At 41.2% G+C, this 24,013-nt stretch overlaps 1 protein-coding gene across 1 annotated transcript in view; it reads left to right on the top strand.

Annotated features, from left to right (window-relative positions):
* Positions 1 to 24,013, top strand: part of LOC139691472 (uncharacterized) — a 537,131-nt gene that overhangs the window by 343,502 nt on the left and 169,616 nt on the right. The window contains exon 3 of the mRNA XM_071589294.1: positions 20,881 to 20,944. The gene's annotated coding sequence lies outside the window, so the exon portion shown is untranslated. The remainder of the gene's footprint in view (positions 1 to 20,880; positions 20,945 to 24,013) is intronic.

Below are 24,013 nucleotides of genomic sequence, written 5' to 3'. Positions count from 1 at the left end.
ATCTTCTCCCTCTCCTTTCTTTTCTCCTTTTCTCCTGCTGTCCCTGAAGTGGCGGCATTCCCGATTTACTTTCTTATATTCTCGGCCGTCTTCCCTCCCAGTATTCTAAGATTCATCTGTTGTCTTCGATCTACCAACCCTCTAGCGAGCAGCGGAGTTCCAAGGCATTAAGCAACTCATGCTTGCTGCATAGGTTCAGCTGATGTTTTTGTCAGATTTAATAATTGAATTTTTGCTTGAATTGTTACAAAGAATTAACTAAGAAAAACGGTGAAAATTCATTCAATTGAATTCTAATAAACATAAGAAAATTGTTTAGGTTACATAATGCTTTGTATGATGAGAACTCGTTCAAACAGGAGGTGGCAAAAAGTAACGAATTATCAATGGTTAAAACACTTAACTTTCATTTTTTTCCTATCCGAAAAAGTGTTAGTTTTACGATATATGTTAATCATCTGAGACACGTGTACTATCGCTGATAATAAATGGAGAAATTATCGAGGTATTAGGGTGATAAGCCTTCGACAGCTTGTTTAAAAGTCAGGTCCTCTGGTGGACTATTGGTGGAGATCTATGCAATGCGTGCTTTGCTTGAAATGGCAATGAAATCAAAGTTGGAGGGTTGCGAGGAATGCGAAACTTTCCGACTGTCGCATGCGACCAGTATATTTAAATGGATGATCAGCCGAGGGAAAATTAAAGATTAGTGCACTATAAGAGGGGTTTTTTCCTTTATCTCGGAAAGACTAGGCTTTTGTTTCAGGGTCTCAGCCGTAGACCCATTACTGATATCCAGTTATGGGCTTTTTTTAGAAAACCTGGGTAATGGCTTGCGGCATGGAGCATGCTCCCTACCACTGGCAGCACTTAGTCTCCTTCGAAGACCTCGAAGTACTCCCAAGGGGAGTACTTCATATACTTTCCGGACATACCTCGTTTTTGTCATGAAATAACTGGTGTGATCAACTCAATCGTTAAATATAATTTGAGGAAAAGTAATTCCCTCGGTGTTGCGAGAAAACTCATATGCCCTGTGCCCTTCTAAAAGTCTTGCGTCTTCGTGAATCAAGAGCCTCCTACATAATACACCATCACGTTTATCCTCTTCTGGTGGCAATTTTCAATAAATCTGGTGGGCTTTCTCAGAACCTTTGTTCCAAATTTGGCCTATCTTAAGCAAAGGAAAACCTATAGCTTACCTTTTCATTCCATTTTCTCACGAATCATGTAATCAAACAGGTTCCTTTAGGCTGACGACCATATAGCATGAACGTACCTTGATTCATCCTCCAAATTTTGACGATCCGTCTTCAGCTAATCCACATCGTCTGCAATACCCACGTTCCAAAGTTTTCCCAGGCTTCAAATACATGCCATTTATAAAACATATTTTTTCTTATAGTTCCTTCAGAATCATTCACCACTGATGATGAAAAACGATTTGCGTGATATTGTTTCTTCACATTAAGGACAGTAAAAAGTCAGCTGGGGATAGGTCTGGACTAGAGGGAGGCTGAGGATCAGACTCCGCATTGATTTTTTGTGATACATTGAGCAACAACATTTAACATGAGTAGCCATGTCGATAGTATTGACCAACCTCATGGGTAGCCATGCCAATAGTATAGTATCCAACCACTTGCCTTGAATTATGGACTTGGCGATTGGCACGACCTTGGAGAATTTTCAGTACGTCCATGTAGTAGGCTCCATGCGACGGCACAACATGCCAATACACCATTCCCTAAATATCGAAAAACCATAACTTTCCCAACAGATACAATCACATAGGCTAAACTGGATTTGATGGTTTTCACATTGCTATGCTGTTTGCTCATAGGGTCAACATGATGTAGCCAAATCTCTTCTGTAGTGACTTTCAAGAACGCAATCCATCTTCCCGTAGCATATACCTTTTGTTTTGGCATTTTTATTTATTATGGTAACCTACTATGCAAATTTATTTGTGCATGTCCTCAGGGTTACCACTTAAAAGTAACTTCTCACTAAAAACTTGGTTGAGTCATTGGCATGGTTTTTCAATGCTAAATTTTTTAAGAAAATAGCTCATTTTTTAGATTTTGTGTGTTTTTATTTATTGAAAATGGTAAAAGTGACAATAATGATAATGTATACATTTATGTCCTGATATGGAAGACGTGTATGTCTGACAAGATTTATAAATGGGAATATACTTCGCAAGAGTAAGTCCAAGTTAGATTTCCACCCTAGATATTGATTACGGAGCCCTTTACACATTATTTTCTCGCGGTGTTCATTCGGCCGGCTTGCCCTGGGTGTTTTGTCAGTGTGAAGAATGCCAGCTCGCTGCCTCAATGCCTCTGCAAAATTGTCCCATTGTTATGACTGCTCGCGGTTTTCCGCTCGCGAGCACTTTTTTCCTCAACGTCCTTCTCCCTTGGTGCTCCCCCTCCCCCCGGCCTACCCATTCCCACTTATCTTTTAATCGGATACCGAATCGCACTATGCCCCTTTCACTACCACCCCCGCCGCCCTTACAGCCAACTCCACGACCACCACCCCCTTCGCCTGCCTCCTCGTCCTCCCACTCTCACCTCTCAGAAGGGTGGCTAATATCAACCATTGGAACGGGCACGCGATGAAGCGGTTCCGTCCACCCTAAAACCCTCCCGAGCCCCCTCAACAATTCCATACACCTCTCCCCCATTCTCTCGTTCTCTCTCACACACCCTGCTGACCATTCGAACGACGCATGCGCCGTCCTTCCCTCTCCGTCTTTTGTTTGTGTGTGCCTTGCTGAGTCAGTGTGTGTTCCGTGACCGATTCTGTTGTCGTGTCGCCGAGGGAAAGTGTGTGTGTGCGAGAAAGAGAGGACGGAGGTTTTAAGGGGTCCCGGGAGGAGGGAGGGTGGGGGGCGAATGGGGCTGTAGGAGTGATGGGTGGGAGACGTCGGCTGAGGAAAGAGAAGCTTCGCTTAGGCAAGGGTTGTGAGGAAAGTTGAGGAGTTGGGAGGACCGGCTGGCTCCCTGTGAATTGTTCTCTGAAAAATCTGGATCCTTAAAGAGGAAGATCTATTCTATTTTCATTGCAGTGGCTTTCTTTTCCAGTAGTTTCTTAGTTCCTTAGTATTTTTGAAGAACCTCTTCGCCAATTCCTCCTCAAAGTATGTGGAGTTTGAAAGTCAAGTCCGACTTGTCTAATTAAATCCGTTTACCACTCATGAGGGAATTTTAGTTTTAGAACTATTGCTGTTATGACATGCCATGATAGCTTCAGATGAACTGTGTAGCTACCTTGAGGTGATATTTGATGTGTTTTAATTTAATATAATTTTTGTAACGTTCATTCATCCTGGCCATATTCCAAAAATGAATTTTTAAGATTCATATGAAGGTTAAGTTAAAATGAAATATCTCTCAAATAGATATTTGGTTTATATTTAAGTAGAGACACTATAATTTTACCAAAATTATTTATTTTTTTAAATCTGAAGATGGCATTATGTCTTGTTCATTCGCGGAATAGCGGCCCTTTTTCCTTTTAAAGCTCTTTTATTCTCTTTTTATTCCCCCAAAATCTGTAGAGTCAGAATTCATCACATTCAGTCACAAATATCAAATTTACTTTACCACGCATGAATGCTTTTCAATGAGTGTAAAAATGTATTATAACGGAATAGTACTTCTTAATAAAGTTCTTCGATGTGTTTCATTATGATCAATGAAATCTAAGATGATATTGTCATGCTAGATGCTGTCATCATGTAATGTAATTAAAGTACTGCAATTACCATAGTCATTAGGTGAACGATATTATTTTGCTATCTCCAAACTTACATCAGATCCATGCGTTAGCAATTTTCAAACCGATTGAAGCCGTGTATTTATGTGAGACCGTCTCTAAAAAGTAATATTTTCGAGAAATTGCATTTTTTTGGAGCAAAGATTTCGATTTGTCTCCTGCCCTTTATTATCTCTCTGTGCCACTGGCAAATTGCCATTGTTAAAATTGTATCCTGTGTGCCTATCCGGAAATCATTTACCCGAAAATCTTTTGGGTTCTAAGGGAACTCGATGGTTACTATTTCTACTCCGATCGTCACATTACATCATCACTCTCTTTTATCTGCGAAAGCTTTGAACCATTGAATGATATTTAAACCATAATTCGATTTTCCAAAAACCTGAATAATTCAGTGAAATTAAGGTAAGTCCTGCGCCAAGTGAAGAACACATATATATATATATATATATATATATATATATATATATATATATATATATATATATATAACACTTTTTGAAAGACTCACGGACGTGAATAATAATGTATAACACTTAGCACTAGTGGACACAGACAAAAACACAGAAACACACAAAAAAAGAGACTCACTATTTTTGTGTGTTTCTGTGTTTTTGTCTGTGTCCACTAGTGCTAAGTGTTATACATTTTATATATATATATATATATATATATATATATATATATATATATATATATATATATATATAGTACAATACACAGTAACACACAATATAGAAACACAAAAAAAGAGAAGAACACTCACACGTTATTTCTTGATATTTCGACGGAAACAATCCGTCTTCCTCTGAAGATATAGAAGTAATGACTCATTACTGAAGATATAGAATCAATGAGTCATTACTTCTATATCTTCAGAGGAAGACGGATTGTTTCCGTCGAAATATCAAGAAATAACGTGTGAGTGTTCTTCTCTTTTTTTGTGTTTCTATATTGTGTGTTACTGTGTATTGTACTATTCGGCACTTCCGTGTTACGTCTACGAAAGCATATATATATATATATATATATATATATATATATATATATATATATATAGTTATATATATATATATATATATACATATACATATATATATCCATATATACATACATCAAAAAGTACCCTATGCCGTAGAGGAATGGCCGGTTTAATAGATTACTTCGTAGTAGTGCTGTGACCTGGGTGGGCTCCTGAAGTCTTGGGCCAACCCCTCTCATGCAATAAGCAGTGCAAACACGCACACCGCATCCCTACCTCCAACTCACCGTATTGTTAATTAGGCCGCTCCTTCCCGGATAAGTTTAATTTCTCTGCCCCCCGTCTTTCTTCTTGCCCTTTCTTTTCACAAGTCATACTCAGCCCCCCTCGTCCCCCGTCTCCTTCACCGGCTATTTCTCCTTCTGGCTGAGGCGTTGAATTATGCTCCTGCTTCGCTTCTCTCCTTAGTCTCCTTATGTTTCTTTGAATTTATTTTCGACTGTGGGGATTGTCACTCACTACTGAGAGAGGAGTCGGGCAACGGGGAGAGGGAGGGCAGACGGGAAGGAAATGGGTGGGGAGGGGGCCCAGAGGAGGGGTCGATGGAAGAAAGGAACCATTAATCATGTCTCACATCCCCGACCCAACATCCATCAACATCATTGTCACGACGCTAATTAATTTAAGCAGTTCCCTTTCAATTTGAGCTCTCTTTCCGTATTTTCATACCTGTTCCTGCTTGTCCCGCTAATGACTTGCGTGGTGCGGTTTGAACCGCAGTAAGGAGCGAGAGGCAACGATTTCTACGAGTCCTGTCCCCCCTCCCCTGATACCTGTCGCTGTCCCTCGTAGCCCCCCCCTCGTCTCCTCCCTGCCGCTGTCTCCCTTTCCATCTCTATTTCTTTCTTGCCTCGCGCAGACTTACTTTTCCCATAAATATCAGTTGGATATCGGGTACTATAATAAACTGTGTGTGTTTGTGCATATATATATATATATATATATATATATATATATATATATATAAAGTGACAGCACAAATGTATAAAAACGTTGATTAAAACATTTATACACAAATACACTGAGGAAGGACTCTTACGTATCTAGTTTTGATGTTTCGAAGGCACGGCCGTCATCAACCGAATGATTTCTTCAATATCCTGAAGGTGACGGCCGTGCCATCTAAACTAGATATTTGAGTTTCTTTTCTATTTGTTTATATGTTTAAATGTTTTAATCAAAGTTGAAATTTCCTTCTATTCCATGAGAAAGGTGGCTGGGAAAGAACGCTCTCCACCAACGACGCCAATGTCTGGTAAATACATGGTACCATGGACTTGTAGTTTTCTGGAACCTAAATTTACCAGATTCGTAATTTAGGCAACGAAAGTAGATTCGAATCGAAATAGGGGAGAGAATGATGGCTGTTGTTAATGGCCATACGTATTATTCCACTAGTTATCAAAACCGGTTTCTATTTCCTTTTTGCTTTCTTGTATTTGCTTTCCCTTCCTTTATTTTTACCTCACATCGTCGCTCCCAACTAGAGGGATGTCTGTAAGCTTAACTGCACATATAGTATATAATTTGGAAGAGCATTTGTGTTATGTTTTCACGCTCATGTTTTCTCAATGATTTTATTCTTATAACATGCGTCAGATATTACTCATATTGATAAACTTCCTCGAAATTCTCCACCATTGCAAACCAACGGGCAATTTAATAATGTTTATTTGTTTAAATTACGGCAATGATGAAATTATTCGCAAGATATATTTTATTTGCACATTCTTCGCTCACATTTTGCATCTCCCGATTCCGTTTTACGACTAAATGAGAAAATTTATTTGTCGGTATATTTTTTGTATTTTCCACGATTATTCCATTTAATATGATCATTATTACTTGTAAATTTGCACTTGCTTCTGCATACCTTAAGAATGATATCTATCACTTAATTTAAATTAAATTATGTTTTTTCATCTTCCCTGTGTATCTCTTTAGGAGTTTGGATGTTGCATTTATTTTGTATTACGCATAATAAACGCTCCATCGGCGCGGATTCGTGTACTTTTTTTAGACATACCTTAAATTTTCTTCCCCACAATCACCGTGGCAACAAAGTGGTAACTCAAAATTTTTCAAACTTAACGACAGTCAATTCTGAGGTACACTTTATTCCTCTAAGGAGTTATCATCGCAGTAAATTGTTTTCTACCTTACTCTATTCCCATATCTGCTCCTCGTAATCCAGCGTAAATGGAAATATATGTTGACGATGGTTCCAGCTAACGTTTCGATAGAGTTAATGCCTTTTGAGCTCTTAAGCTCTTTCCGTTCGAAGTCATTAACTGATAAGACGTTAATGAGTTGACATATAAACAAATGACTGGTGACTCATATGTTTATTACAGACAGGAAATGCTAAAGTGATAAAATAGCGATATTCGGTAATCATTGAGGCGTCCGTAAAAAGCTATATATTATTTTGCAAATTTCTAATCGCATTTTCCATTAAAATTTGTAATCACTTTCAGACATCTATTCCTCTAAGATTTATGAGTGACAGTGCGTAGCATACATATATTCCTTATGCGCGAGTTTAATAAACTTAAAAGATGAAGTTCTCCCCAGAAGATTTACATTCTTTGCATTTTTAAAAGCAATTTATATACTTCCTTCTTCTACCATAGAAATGAGAGAATGGCATATGAGTTTCGGAGAATTACATTTTTTTTAAGAAGTGGTGTTTGGAAATTGCTTTGCTCTCGAAGCCTGTGGAGCATTCTTTAATTCCGTGAACCCCAGTGAGTTCTTTCCAAGGGTAAAGTGCAGCTCTAATTCTGTACTCGCCCCCCAATGGAACCCATTTCTTTTTGTCTTTGAAAAGAAGGCTTTCGTGCTTGCTCTCTTGCGATCACCCCGCTTGAGGGGCGTTTGATGGCATGCGATAAAAATTAATGGCATCCTCTTTGGCTCTCGCGCACAAATTTGAAGCTTTAGTAAGGGACCGCCCACACCAACCCCCTCGTCATAAGTTGCGCCGCCCCTCACCCTTGCTCCCTCCACCCACTCCTGTTTCGTTTTTATATCCCACCCCTCCCTTTTCCAGTCCTCCCCCACTCCCTTGTTTCATTCCCCCGACCCCTCACTCCCATTTATGGTCATCTAGATACGGAACTCATTTCCTCCACATCCATTTCCCTTCCACTCACCCCCCCCCCCCCCAGTCAGCCGGAGCACCACGTCCGATCTCTTTCGCTCATTTCCATTCAGCTCCCTCTTGTCTCCGAGAGGAAAGTACCCTTTCATCGAAGGAATTACTGTAAAATCTCATCGGGAGAGGGCGTGGTGGTGTTGGCTTACCTGTCCGAGCTTCTAAGAACTTAGCCTCCCCCGCAGCATGGAATTGGTCAGCATCGGGACAAACTGCTACATTTTGTGGTAACGTTCTGTGGGATGAGATTGCATAGCACTACAAGTAGTTCCTGGGTGAATTCACCGACAACAGTCTCACATGCACCATAGGGGGATTCTAATAAAGGTTGGATGCTTTGGTATAATGAGTGATGCAAAGAAACCCGGTGTCATCAGTTTTTCATTTTTGAGTTTTCCATCGTAGTTATATCTATATATATAGTTTGATGTTACTCGCGCTTTCATAATGCCCGTAAGTTTCACCTCTAGGCTGCTTTATATAGGAGTATATACAGGTGCATCTTCCTGTATATTCCTCTGGTGAAAGTTCAGTATCGGCATTATTCGCTCGTTGTTTTACTTCATTAAACGGGTGAACTTACTTCACCACAATACTCGTAAATGGCTCTCATCATTTAGCCTGCGTGCAACTCTAACCGGGTGGCGGCTATTTATAAAGCTTCACCGAAAACGATAAACTGGCCATAAGTGAAAGTAGTTGTTTCCTGGATAAGTACGTGAAATAAGAACCTGCTTGTACAAGTATGTAGCCTTATGGGTTCACTAAAAGATTAGTGAAAACTTTGATATGTACACGTTCAGGTTTGATGCACGACTTTGAAAGTTTTGTACGCGTGTGAACTTTGGCCGTTGAGTTCCGAGGGCGTAGGCGTAGATGGAGGGCTTTTGGGACATAGGTGTGCAAAAGAATGAACATAATAAAAATGGACGGCATGGGAAACAAGCGAAGATCACCATAAGCATAGGTGGAAGGTAGGCAGGTGGAATAAAGGTAGGTAGAAAAGGAGGTAGGGTTATTTGGAGAAATTCAATGAAGGCAGTAAAATGGATTCATGGCGTGCATCAGAAGCAGTGTATGGTTTAAGATAGTGATAGGATGAAGAATGCTCTATTTACGAGGTAGCAGAAAAACATGCAAATTTGTGGACTGTAGGAGTGCAGAAATTTAGCGGATTTGAAGAATGGTTAATTGTGGCGTGTCGCTTGCGGTGATTAGTGTAGTGTTAGGCGGAGCTTGCAATAGTAGCAGTGCTCTATCAAAAATCTACATTGGATGGTAAATTATCATTTATAAGATACAAGTTACAAGAGGACCCTGGAATTAGTGATTCAACAAAAATATGAAGTGCAGGGTTTCGCAAGCAGTCAAATTTAAGCGAAGTAATGAATCATGCGTTTGAACGGAATAACTTAACAGCTTCAAGCGTGTCTTGGTGTGACCTTAGAGATGAATTTGCCATTCTTTTGCATGTGATGGCGCAGTGGAGTTCCTCAGCAGTGGAGATAATTTTTTTCCTCTAAGTTTAGTGCCCCTTTGCATTCCGCCCAACCTGAAAATCTTACCACTAAGATCAACCGTGCATATCTATTGCAGTTGAGGTAATTTTCTGAGTTGTGTTTACTAAATGTTTTCCCCTTAGCCTTTACCAATTTCAATTTTTGTGTCAGATCGAATCAATTATTCAGTTTTGTAAGAGAATTATAACATTTCTATCATATCTTAGACGATAATCATCCCAACTGCCCATGTAATCCATATTCCTTCCTGTTAGTACTACAGAAAGAAGCCTTCAAGAGTGAGTGATATAAGTTCTGTCTCGGAAATATGTTGGAGAAAGAGCAAGTCTAAAAGAATATTTATATATAACGGGTTCTCCTTTAGATGAGTTTATTGTTACAGAAGAAACTCAGGGGAATAATTCGGGGCATGGGCCTTGAAAATTACTCGAGCTCCCATCTCTTAGTCTAGGGAGATGACGCAAAATCTCCTACCTAATGAGAGAAGTGAACTTTCTACAACATTCTCTCATAGGCTGTTATAACCTGTAAATATTGCCCTACAAGTCGCGGCGAGGGAGTGTGGCAGGTGCTGTTATGCCAATGGCCTGTAGACATTAGTGTAATTGTGAACGTTGGTGCTCCAAGCAGTTTTAGCTTCAGGACGTTGAGCGTCGAACGTGCGTGAAGTTACTGCTGTTGTTGTCCTGGGCAATGTGAATGGAAAATAGGATTCCTTGGACCTGTTCCTGTTACGTTGTCAACTTCCCTTAACATTCCGCTGCGGTCTCCCCTACCAGTGCTGTTCGGGGTTTGAGTTTTTCCTCCGGTGTCACCTTTAACCTCGTTCTACCCTAAATTAGATATTAAGCGAGTAATGTTCTTGTTTCTGGTGAATCCTAACCCAGGATAAAAAATGATAACATAATTCTTTCTTTAGTTCATTCATGACGATTCTTCAAGAAACCTACATTCATGCTGCGTGTGAAACCACCTTTCTAGCACACTTCATGCCGTTCAATAAGGCTCATCCCTCTTAGGGATTTTCCCTGCCTATCCAGTTTTCCCCCTCAGTCACGGCCTTCAGCATCCCATTGACTCTCAACGTCTCTCCGTCCACTATTCCAGCCCTTTTCGATCTTCAGCTTCCCACTTCCTCTCTTTTCTCACCACTTGTAAAACTTCGTTTTTTCTTCCTTTCTATCCAACTTAATTTTTCCATCCTATTTTGCACCCACGTCTGAAAATATTTTAACCTACCCTCATCCATTCGCCAATACTGACATTAAATGCTGTTTCAAGGTAGTTTCTCACAGTCAAGGTCATAAGGGTTAGCTAATTGTTCCGACAATATCAGTCAAGTCTAGGGATAAATATCCTGACCGATGTGCGCTCATCAGATTATTATGGTTATGATTTTTGAGTTTTTGGATTATTGAAATCGGGCAATGGTTTATATGTCGTTAAAATACGTCCCTGTTATTGAGGCGTGAATTAGAGTGTTGATTGATCCAGAGAATTTTTCACCGTGCGTACTCTTTCTAAACGGCCACTGCCTTCCCCCGCCTTTGTGTCATACTTCGGAACCACAGCGGAGGGAAAGGAAAAAAAAATGTGCCTGCACGTTTCCGACCACGTACAGTGACTTCCGTGCGTTGGCTTTTCCTAAAATCACTTTCATTCACGAGATCCCCAAAATTGATTCCAGATGTGGCGAGCGTTTAAGGGAATCGGCTCCGGTGGGAGTGCGGCTTCGGCGGTGCCCTCTCCTTTTCCTCCTCTGTCCGTGGGATGACGACGTGGACATGGCCTCGTGTGCGTGCGTGCGTATGTGTGTGTTTGGGACAGACGCCGAAGGTGTGAAGAAGGTTTTGATTTGAGCGGAGGGGAGGAGAAGGAGGGGAGGCGGGATGCGAGGCTGCGGCAGGGGTGGTGAGGGCGGTGTGGGTAGGGTTGAGACGGCTGGGGTGTGGGCATGGGAGGTTGGGGTGTGAGGGAGGTGGGCAGAAGAAGCGGTGGACAATGTATCTCATTAAGGCGCCAGCTTTGGACTCGCCCCACCCTCCCTCCCTTCTTCCTTCTCTTCACCTCCTCCCCGTCGGGCCTTCGTCCCTCTTCCTATCCTCCACTCACCCACCACCGCCGTGACCTCTCATCTTCTTGGGCCCCAACTCGTGCTAACGTTTTCGTCGTCCACATCCCTGTGGTTTGGCAGACGTTATATTGATGTATTGAAAAGGTCGATGTATTTTCCACACGATGTAATACTCGTCACCATCGTCATTATTCGTAGTTAAATCTTTCCTTGGGTTGCATTTCTACGACTCTCTCCATAAACTGACACCCTTCTCTGACTGGGCGTTCGTTTATTCATATTTCTTGGTATTGTTCGCCTTATTCCATCTCGAATGACAAAACTCTTTCTCGTTTTCTTCAACGACATATTATTATGACAATTTTTTTAATAAAAGTGCTTTGTGCAAACGAAATTGGCGAATTTGCCCAGAAATGTTATTCAAAATTGGAATCATAGTTCACCGTATTTTGTCTATTCTGTCAGTTAATTTTTTGAACGCCCACAACTTTTTTACTGTTCATTTTACAATTCTGTTATTGAAAGTAATCCATAACAGATGTAATAAGGATAATTTTCACCAGTTTTACCCATTCTTTGTGTAAATGATTTAAAAAAGCCTCCCACTCTGATTTCAGGAATTATTTTTTTACAACCACCTTTTTCAATAATTCTACGATAATTTAGAGCGAGTCTTCCGAGAAAATTTAGATGCCGTGAATCTGAAATATTTTTTCTCTTGCGTTTTGAATTCTTTTTCGGCGATGGCGACGTTTATAAGTTGTAGTAGCGACTTTGTTAGTATACTAACTTTTTTATTAGTTATAATTTTCATTTTTTTTAGTTTTTTGAAATATGCCTCTAGAATTACGTATGGGAAAATATACTCCAGCATGCTTAATAAAATGTGCTACATTTAGACAGAGATACAAACTAGATGCCTTGTTATATAGCCGAGGGTAAACCTTATCCATTACTAAGCCCTATGGCTTAGGACAACTCCTCACCAAGCCGTCTTCCTAAAGAAGTGTGTCAGGTTAAATGTAATGTAAAACTTAAATCACCATAATCAGTAGTCGCAGATGTAAATTTTAGTTATCATGTAGTCTAAAATAGATGGAAATCCTTGGTAAATAATGACTAAGTTATTATCATAAGGGATCACCACAGGGAGTTAGCCTTTCGAATTGGTTTCGTCACTTTGTACTGCAACGAGAATGTCATTAGTTCCATAAATGAACTGCTTTTAGACACAGAAAATTTCAGTGGTTATTTCTTTTCTCCAGTGTTGTAAACATTAGGGTAAAATCTCTCGTCACTGTTCATAAGAATAATTTTTAATGAAAGGTTTCGAGGAAGTGTGTTCTTGAACTCCTGTCGATAGAATGATTAAATGCAAGTTAAAAGTATTCATATGAGCGGTAATCGGAACATGGGCGCATTTTAATATTTTCGCTCCCCATAGAATTGTTTCATATTTAGCAATGTCCTCTTTGTTTCAACCAAAGTGAAGATCTTTTGCATGCCCTACGATAGAATATCATTTTTATTGATGCATGAAATGCATTCTCTCGTTCCGTAACACCATGTGTACTTAAAAATAATTATTAGGAAATGGCGAATATGTTCACTTAATGCAACTTTCGAGAAGATAGTCTACTCTTAAGTGCATTTGTTTATAATAGTTCTGATCAGTAGCGATATTCAGATATCTTGCTCAGTAATTCCACGTTTTAATTTAGGATTTTTAATTCCCCCAAAAATTACCTAAAATTTAATTCATGCAATTAGTGATATTGCACCGATAACTAGCCATCTCTTTTTTTCCCATAAGAATTTGGAGAAAATTTTCAAAACAACCGCTGGAGCTTGGGAGCTTTTGTGAGGAACTAATATCACATCCCCCTTTTATGTGCAGGAAGCATAAAATTAAAGCTCCCAACAAAGCCTATTTTCTGTTTGGCCGAGTTTTAATGGCCACGCATGTTATATGAAAAAAACGGGAGAGAATTGAAGTGGAAAGGTGGAATATTCCCTACCCCGCCCCCCTCATCCTAACCCACCTTTCTCCCAACCCGCGCATGCAGGGGGCAGCGGCTAATAACACGATAAATAAGCGATAACGTCACATGTAGGTGTTGGCTCCTTCCCGCTTTTGTGGTGGCTCCCTCTCCCTTATCTTCGCATCTGCTCCATCGCTCGCGTGGGCGTGCGCCCTCGTCGGAGTGGGTCGGGTTTTGCTCCGGAGAGGGAGGGAAGGTTCTTGTGCACCATTTGCCGCCCCGATTTTAATTACGACCACGACCGAATTGCACACGCGCGCACACAAAAAAAAGCACCATGGCGGAGGAGAAGGTGATGTTCGGGGACGGGCGGGTTTTTTGGGACTGGTGCGATGTACACGTATATTCGTAGGCGCAAGGGGGTGCGTTGGACAGGGAGAAGGGTTGGCGAGGGGTTCCGCGAAGGCTGAGGGCGGACTTCGCACGGGGACGCCGGGCGGCGCAGCGGCTGCCGGGAGCCCACCGCCCCTCCGTGGATGCCTGCACTCGTCCCCCGCCTGGCTGGACGCGGCGCCGTCGTCATTTGCGCCGGAAATTTCGTCGACTCCGCGCGCGAAATGGTGCGTCACCACGATGATGAGTTTTAAGCCGGCGAGGGGAGGAGATAGAGAGGGGAGCGATAAAAGGGTAGTGGGAGGAGGTTGATATCCACATACACACCCCTCTCTCTCTCTCTTCTCTCCATCCCATCTCCCCCCCCCCCTTATGCCCCATCGCCATCATTGGTTCCGTGCACACACATACGGCGTTTGTTGCGACCTCTCCCCCCACTCCTTAGCCGTCCAACGCATTCGCGCAGCAAGTTACCGGGGGGTGGGGGTGGGGGGGGCATGATGAAGGGGAGGTAGGCCCCTCGTATTCCCGAAGCGCAATATCTACCCTTTTCCCCGTTACCCGAGGAAGAGATTATTGCGAGCCAATATCGTGCCCAGTAAGCGTGTCTTGCTGTAAAAATGATTTTCCCATAACGGCCATCATTGAAGCGGTGGAACTATAGTTAAGTGTTTTTGGGGGGATTTCATTTTTTATTATGCATAAACACTAGGATATTAATATTGCTTCTTCGAACCCATACGCGTTCAAAGTGAATGCATAGGCTTCGGCGAAAATCTGGCTATCATTACTATGGAATTAAATTCTGGAATAATCCGGGAGTGTTCATAATTTGGCGAATCGGTAACTATTTAACTGATTCAACGGCGATAGTGTTTGGTGTCAGGAATGGGATTTTCAAATTAAAATCGGAAATACAGTAATATATTTCAAGGAAAATAAATGCATCATTCCTCGGAACTATTTTATCAACTTATGTGCTACCAAGAATAATAAAAATGTTGAGATTCTTTTAATGTATATTCAGTAACTAGCTTCTATTCTTGTCAAAATGTATGGAATTATTCTGATTTCGTAAAAGTTTATTAACGAAAATTGAAGTTGTTTTTGTTAGTGTAAAAAGAATTGATTCCTTCATGTGCGTTGGAGGTGGGTGTGGGTGGGTGTACCTTACCGGTTATAAGTTATTCTTTTCAAGGGGTGTAATTGAGCTTGAACGAGATCACTTTTACATATATCGTCCTAATTAATCGAAATGGCAGTGTGAAGAATACTGGAATTCATTGGAAGACAAGAAAATCTAAGGAGTTTAGTGCTCTTTCTCGTTTTATTAATGTCGTAGATGAATTGCATATACTATTTTACAAGTATTTTAACTTATTCCGCAAAGATATAAACTTTCACTTTTTTATTTTAATTTATTTTAATATGTTTACCTTAGTTTAAAAATTGATTTGGTGATACGATGAGTTTGTCTGCATCCTAATGGTATGAAGGAGAAGATTTCACCATAGTCTCCATTGTATTCCGCGAGCCACCGTGGCAGGGATCACAGTCTATCGATTTGACATACGTTGTTCTTTCTTAATAGCTACTAATCAGAAGCTGATTTTTTTGAGAACTTCGCTCTCTTTTGTAACATTAAATGACGGTCCTAGTTATAGGCAAATAATAGCGCTAGCGTCACGATTGTTTAAGTATTTAAAATGCTTATTCCTCGTATTTTGGTGAAAATATTTTTCCTTTTAGAGCATAAATAATATTTCGGTATTCTCGAACTAACTTTGACTCCTAGTGAGAGATAAATTTAGCACAAATAGTTCGCTACTAAATTTTTAAATTGTTTTGACGACGTTCCTATTATTGCATATGGTGCCTGTTCGATAGGCGAATGTGGTAGAAATGTTGGAAGCGTAAGTGACCATCTTTTATTAAGCATTTGGTGGTTTTGAATAGTACTTAGCTGATGGTCTAACCCACTTGCAGTATTAATTTTCCTTGACATGCTCTAGGTAGCGATTGCTTTTATGTCCTGGTGGTCTGTTCTCAAATGAAATCGCATTCAGTCACAGATCAAGTTGAGCTCGGCATTATTCGTTCTCCTCTCAAGATGGGATGTATAAATCATGCTTCTTGAAGCCCTTTGACGCCTTGGAGATGCTGAAAATTCAGTTATTGTCGAGATGGAGGAGAATATTTACCCACCGTCCGCTTTAACTATTTTCGAATCACTCTACAGCTCACTCCATTGTCTCTCCGAGCTTCCACTTATTCTGAGATCCAAGTTGATTCCTTTTTTTTCGCCGGGGGCATATTTTCGCATCCGGGGCTAATTTCTCTATCCGTTCCACAGGGGGACCATCTTAATCTCCCCACCCACCTCTCTTGCCTCTCACTCGTGAACAACCGCTTCGCTCCCATCACCTCGCTCCCGGCAGACGGTGCGGGGAAGCAGGCAGCCACCGTGTTGTGCGGTCCTTTCATACGCCACGATACGCCCTTTTAATAGTTCAAGGGTTCAGGTTTCTCCTGAGGTACGTTTTCATTCACGCCGTCATCAATCATCTTCACAGGCGCTCGCACAGGGAGATGGCCCAACATCGCCCCCTCGCTCGGGGTGACCAGGAGGAACTAACTCCCTCCCCTTTTTATTCTTTCTTTCCGGGCCATTTGAATGCCTCCCTCCCTCTTTCTCTCGGGTTCCTCCCCCTTAGTCCTCCTCTTCCCCTTGACTTCTATCCCTTGCCCCGCTTTCATGTTCTCCTCCACTCTCCTGCAAGATATGTGCGTGTGTGTGCGCGTGAGTTTATGCAGGAATGACACTATTTTTAAAAAATGCAATCAGAGGGAGTTTTTTTTAAATTTTCTGCGGGTTTATTTTCTTTCATCGAGAAACGTAAGATTAATCAATGTGAATATCGACTGGTAATGTATTCCGATTTCGAATTTCTAAAATATAGTGCTCCCTGTGTTTGAGCCTCCACAAGGGAGGCGACCTAAAACTCTAACCGTTTATTCTATGATAGCATATAATAATAATAATAATAATAAAATATATCTAATAATCTTACGACGCGTGTTATTTTCCTCTTCTCAAGACAGAATATTCTGGGGGGATTAACCGAAGTTTATACTGTGAAATCTTTGGTTAAGATGTCTGGTCACTTTGTTCGAGATGCTTTGATACTTGTTTTCCCGTAGTTGTCTCCACGTTGTACAACTTGACGCTCTACAAGATTCAACTGTCTTACATGTGTTCATTGAACTTATTGAATATCATGAGTCGCCAAGATCCTATTTAATCCAAGGACGGTACCTCTGTTTATACTTAGGCTTTGGACGCGAAACCATGAATTGTAGTTTCCTAGAGGATTGCACAATTTACTGAGGCTTTTAATGTTTTGTAGATTCTATGATAATGAAAAACATACTTCAATCCTTTCAAAAAGACACTTGTATTTTGGATTCATTGAGGGTAGTAAAACTAACCTGCGGACGGGATACCTCTTATCCACCTTTTAGAGATTCATGTTATAGTGATTCGGTCCCACTCTACTATGTCATCTAAATCATGGCCGAGTTCCTTAGAGCATTGTCAAGAATTGAAGCAGGTCGCAGGAAAAATTCCAATTCCGAAGCGATTTTGAAAGATGTCAGCGGATCTGAGTAATAATGGGTCGCGTAATTTCAACATGAAATCCAAAATGATGACGAGCGGTGGCAATCTTCACGTTGTAATCAAACCTGCGAGGTAATCTCCCATTGTAGGAACCCTTGCCCGTGATAATCCTCCACCTTTACCGGGAAGAGGGACGGACCACTGACGCCCGGCCCCGTCTCCCCCACCCGCACTCCCCGACACTTTATTACGACCTCGATTAGCGCCGACTTTATCTCCCATTGGGAAGAGACTCGGATAACCGACGAATAATTTTGCCACCGTTTCGCTTTTCTGGACAATTCCTCACCCACATCCTCAATTCCTCTCTCCTTTTTCCTCTCGCTACCTGGGTGGGTATTCCTTTTCCTTTGTCCTCCCCTTTTAATCTCCAAAGCTAAATAGCGCAACACGCTGCACAGAGAAAAAGTTGCAATTTTTTTCTGGTCGCCCTTTTATTATCGTGCCTCTTGTCTACTTCTCTTCTCCTGGTAATCTATGCGGGGGAGAAAAAAGAAATTCGTCCCTATTACTCTGCTACGGGAGCCCTCGTCTCCCATCCGTCCTCATCCCGGTTTACTTTCGTACCCCACCATTACTCTCTCCTCCTGCACTCCCCCCCACATCACTCTGCCGTTAACTCCCGTGCTCAGCGTGAGCACATACGATCTCACTCGAACACACGGGGAGTGAGTGAGGGAGAGAGAGGGCTCACTTAATTTCTCCCATTTTCCCTCTCACTCCGCCTCCCAACCCCCCTCACCGCCGCTCTCGCTCCATCATCGTTCTCCCAACCCCGCCCCCTCCCTCCTCCTTGCGTCCCTTCTTCCCCAACTCCCATTTTTCCTGGACCCACTCTCCCGGGTCCCTCCCCCGCCTCCCCTTCCCTCATCCTTTTTATGCAGCCCGGCACGCTCACACTCTCACAAGCCTTTCTCCCCCGTCCCTCCCCCAAACCTCCCTTCCCACCCCATAGCCGTGCCCACCGGCCTCCTCCGACAATTCTTCATTTGCGTATTTCATTTGTCATTTGTCCGGTATTGTCGTCCTCCGACGGGGCCGGTAATTCGGGGTTTTGTAAATATGTGAGTCCCCTTTTGCGCCTTCGGCCTCCCCCGCACCCTGTTCCCCGAAGCCCACCCCACCCCCACCCCCCGGACCTTTTCTCCCCTCTCCGGCTACCTTCTTCACCTTCTCCCCCCACCCCTTTTTGACTCACTTTGAGGGTTCCTCATCTTGTATTCCCTCCTCGGCTCCCTTCCTTCTCTTGTCCCTTCTCTTCCTCTCCCTCTTCCCCCCCCGCTGTCCCCTCTCTCTGCTCCCGTATTCTACCCCTTTAGCCATCACTTACATACGCAGTCACCTCTCCTCCTCATTCCCTCCCCCCTTCCTCCCCTCCTCTGGCACTCCCTACTTCTTATCCTTCTTCATTTCCCTCGTCCGCTTTCCCCTCCCCCCCTTCCCGCCTTTTCTCTTCTCTTTTTCCACCCCCTTCATTGTCGACGGAGACTCTCGCTTTAAACGGGATTTCCCTGAGGTCCTCGATTAGGAACTGTTTCGTTCTCATTTGGAGACCTGGTGAAACGAGTTGAGGTGGGAGACTGGAGGTTTCGGTTGTGGGGGGGGAAAAAAAGAGGGGAGGGCAATGCGTGAGGGCGAAAATGGAGAGTGTGAGGGCATCGGAGAAATTAGGGACGACTCGGGGGGATGAAAGGGGCGAGGGAGGAGGTAGGCCTCATTAAATACAATCTGGCGATTTCGTAGGGGACATAAATTGAAGATGAGGATTTGTGTGTGTTTGGGACGAGGGGGGAATAAGGCGGGGGAATGAGCTGGATTATCAGGAGCTCGATGTTAGTGAATCTTTCCGGGTCTCACAAGCTAGTATCTCGTGTGTCCCCAAAGGCCCTCGAAGTAAACCGAAGGGAAATTGGGTAAAAGTGTTTTGCGGTTCGGCATTTCGAAGTAATTATTCGTTATGATTCTCCAAGTTCCATCTACTTAAAGCATAAAATATATACTGAAAGTCCTGCCGGTATCTGCAATAAATTTAGCGTCATGGTTTCTGGTACATCGACTTCATCGACTGACAGTGGACTGGAGTCATAATTAATTTTGATATTATTTGCTGTAAGTTGTAATATATTAATTTTAAAATATTGTAAGCATGAAAAATACTAATTCGTCTGCGTACATCAATAATATTTTATATTTCCCCTTCTCCTCGGAGTATGCTTACGGTTCTGGTTGAAATTATTCGCCTTTTTTCATGAACTAATCTGGATGTCAATTTTCTAATTAGTTACTAGAAAAAGTCTTCATATTTTGGTTTTTGCAACCAAACTTGATTTTTATCACGGGTTTTAGCGTGTGTACTCCCTCTTTAATCCAAAGAATCCACATTTACCTTATCAGTAAGTGTCTCAGGGACCGAAAAATCTGAATTAGTCTGCAACATGGAAGACAGGACTTGTATTCACGAAAGATATCGGTTGCTGCAGTGTTCATTAGACTAAGCCGTTATTATTTATTTCCCTGATGTTATATTAGCCTGTCGTATTTATAGATAACAGCATATTGAATAGTGCACTAGTGACTGTCTGCGTCGCCGTTTGGAACCAAATATTTTATACGGACTCAATACATGAATTATCATTTGGAAAAAAAGTAACCAGAATTATGATGAACTCTTGTTTCATTAATCATTTTCACATTGCAACTTCTTCGGAATACGCCTGCGTATAGCTCGATTTTAGTTGTTGCTTGTTATGCTAAGTAATTGACTTTATTTCTCGAGTATAGGGCAATTGAAATAATTATTTGATATGAGCGAATAGAATAATGACGGGGAAGATAAAATGAATACAGTAAATGTCCCCTCGGGAAAATAGACATTTATTTTTAGTTTTTAGCCCATGAATTGTGAATGGGAGATAAGGAATAGCAAACACATAGGCAAGGCTGCAGTTGACGGTCAACGGTGCATAGATAGTATATAGTATCTATCAATGAGGTTCTCAGGTTTTAAATGTTCTTCTTTGCCATCGTTTTGGTTTATTTTCGTAAACATAAAAGACAGGAAATTCTATTTCTCTCTCGCCCTGCTATTTTTTTAATGAGGAGATACACATTTTCACATATGCACATATATTTGTAGATTCGAATTCGTTCACAGATTTCTTAACACCTTGATGTCAATTAATTAGCTATAATATATGTCATAATATTTTTTATCATTTAGCTAAAATTTTCATGCCTTTTGTTTTAGGTGCGGTAGCGTGGCATCGTACGCTCTAAACTTCCACCGAGGGATTCCAGTTTCTTCTCCACGAGTAAGTACCCTAAATTGTCATGGTCATACCGCTCATTGTTAACACCCGTAAGACTTAGGTGACATATTTTCATTGATTGAACCTAAAATTCGCCGCTCATCTTTTTTTATAATTACCTATATAATGTACTAGGTAATAGTATGAACGTCGAATTTCATTCGCGATATTATGGAGATATTCGTTTTGAGCTATTATTAGCAATATTTTAACGAACTGCCAAATTTGGATGAAACGAAATAATTATGAAATATATAAATAAGTACCCTAATGCATATAGCTGCCTCATCGATTTCGACGCACCGTAAATTAAACAATCCTTTCATGTTCACAATTTGGTTTAGTAGTATCATATTTATTTCATTTTTATGATATGGAACTTAGGCAGTAATTGTGTCAGTTAAATATAAGTAAGTATTATTATAAGTTATTTTTCGTTGCGCAGTTTTTTAAATAATGTCGCAGTATTCAAATGAAATCATCCTTTATCCATCTGGTCTGTAAATATTTAGTTGGAAAATAAATTATAGTCAAAATAATTTATGTTAGCAGCCTGAATACAAACATGTTACCTTTTCCTGTCTACTTCGACAGAGTGTGTTACCTAGGTTTTACCCTTTGCATGGTTAGACTTAATTGCACCTTTCTTGGTTACTTGTCATTTTTAATTCGGGCAACCATTGATTTAAAATGAAATGAGTGATACACTCTTTCGAACGAAAGTGTGTTGCTTCCCGAGATTGTGGCTAAAATTAATTAAAACGATGCGTCAGAGTCTAATAGCCTCACCAAGTTACCAGTGTTCCGTCCGCGGAGGTTAATCTTCAAATGTGTTATGCCACAATGGGTCTCCTCTTATCGAGTTAGTATTTATCGCAAATCTCGTCACTCTACCTGAATGCGTCCCGAGCCCGTCCGTAATGAGTAGATCTTCCACACACCCCTCGATGAAGAAGTTGAATAACTATTCCCACTCCCTTCCCTAATATCCTGAGGAACTTTTGTATGCTCCGAATGTTTTGATGCTTATCCTTCGGGCTGAGTCTGTCCACTGGCCAACCACTCCGGCCGCTGGCCTTGCCGCCGCGGCGCCAACGGAAGGAGACGGCCGGGCTCTCTCGTTCCCCTCCAATAAGAGCGGGGAGAGATGGTAATTGGCCGGTTCGCCTTGCGTGGAATTCGTACGTTGTATCGGAGAGAGAGGATGCGATCATATCGTGGAATTATAAAGGGCTTCTAAGTGGTTTACAAATTTGCATTTTGACAGTGATGAAAGTGGTCTAGCTATCAATTTGGGATATCAATTGCAACCATAATCAAGTTCCAAGTGATTACTCGTCTATTTCTTTTTATTAACCTTTTTCTGTTTTGGTCGTATTTGGTTGGAGAGGAATCCGAACGGATAAGTGCCTAATTTGATAATCGCCATGCTCTCGATGTATTTTGGTGTTTCCTGACTTCCTTAATCCTTTCGATGGGACTCACAAATGTCTCTGGTCAGTGTCCAACTTATTTTTATAGTATGTAGTTGCTGGACTTCATCAACCAATCACCATCGTCCGAAAGGGAGATCAGTGAAATAATTTTAATCATGCAGAAATAAATGCTGGGTCATTTTGTAGTAAGCTCTAATGGCTGACCGTCGTGGTTTAAAGACTTAACTGTAGGCGCTGATGTACTCTAGCCTTTGGCTTGCTTTTAAAATATATCTCCTTACTGATACTTGTTTCTTCTTCGTCTTCTTCTTTGGGGTGGTATTTTCTTAAAGCTGAAATGGGGTAGGTAATGTATATTAAAGACAGGATAGTAGCAATTTTCCACTAGATAAGTTTAATAGGACGAATACAATGAATTCAAGTTCCGTCCACATCCACCCCCCCTTCCGTGCCGTTCACATCCACCCCCCTTCCGTGCCGTTCACATCCACCCCCCCTTCCGTGCCGTCCACATCCACCCCCCCTTCCGTGCCGTCCACATCCACCCTCCCCTTCCGTGCCGTCTACTTCCATCCCCCTTCCGTGCCGTCCACTTCCATCCCCCTTCCGTGCCGTCCACATCTACCATCCCTTCAATGCCGTCCACATCCACCCCCCTTCCTGCGATGCAAAATTTTATATAAGAGGGATCTTGAACTCATTTTATTACCTGAAGGTAATGTAATACATTAGAACTCGGTCGCACTATTCAACTTATACAGTGGAAAATTGTTACTACCTTTTCTTCATTATGTTCCACCACATCACGCGTGAAACTACTCAATTTGTAGGTAATACAATTTTAAGATCATCACAAAAGACACTTTTTTGTGGTACATTTGATCTTTAATTTAAATGTCACTCTATAAGTGCTTCTATACGTTAATCTAAAACTCTACTTACTCTGCTAAGTTTATCAAAACATCTAGTTACAAATATATTTCAGGTCCTGAGGATTTAATTTGATAAATGAAGAATGTTTGGATTGTTTCCTAAATATTAAACATTTATTTTAAGTTTGTCTTTATTTTGATGCTTTTGGAATGGTATTCTTGGCAGTGTTGGTATGTTTTTAATTATGTTATGAATAATCTCATTACGTTCGTCGTTGGAGGCATCATTACCTCTATGTATTTCTCATTCAAGGGATTTCAGCTTTTGAGGGATTAAAGATTTTTCTAACCTCTACGTTGTGCCATTTTCTAGTTTTTTTATGGTCAAAGAGTTCATAGGATGTTTGCAAAACGTGTTATGAACTCCTCGGTTGCTTAGCGTGCAATCTCAAGGATATTATTTCAAGTTCTGTCAGTATTTCAACACCTGTTAATTTCTTTTAAAACTCGAGATTTATGCTGTAACACAGTTTGAACCAATGTCGTCTTATTTTATATACGAGTTAATCCCTCGTTTGAGTTTCGTATTTCTAAATACACTTAGTGAGTTCAGTATTTCCTACCCCGAGATCACTAATTTCTTTCACAGTTTTTATATTTCTAGAATATTATTTCCCCGGGGTTGTAAAGCACTTAGCGAACGTGAGTAGTTCGACGTAACAGTATTTAAAAGTATTTCGAAGATATCTTTCTTTTAGATCTAT

This window comes from Hetaerina americana, unplaced genomic scaffold, assembly GCF_022747635.1.
Source record: "Hetaerina americana unplaced genomic scaffold, ioHetAmer1.1.p SCAF_36, whole genome shotgun sequence".
Lineage (NCBI taxonomy): Eukaryota > Metazoa > Arthropoda > Insecta > Odonata > Calopterygidae > Hetaerina > Hetaerina americana.
This window is presented reverse-complemented; position numbering and strand designations above follow the sequence as displayed.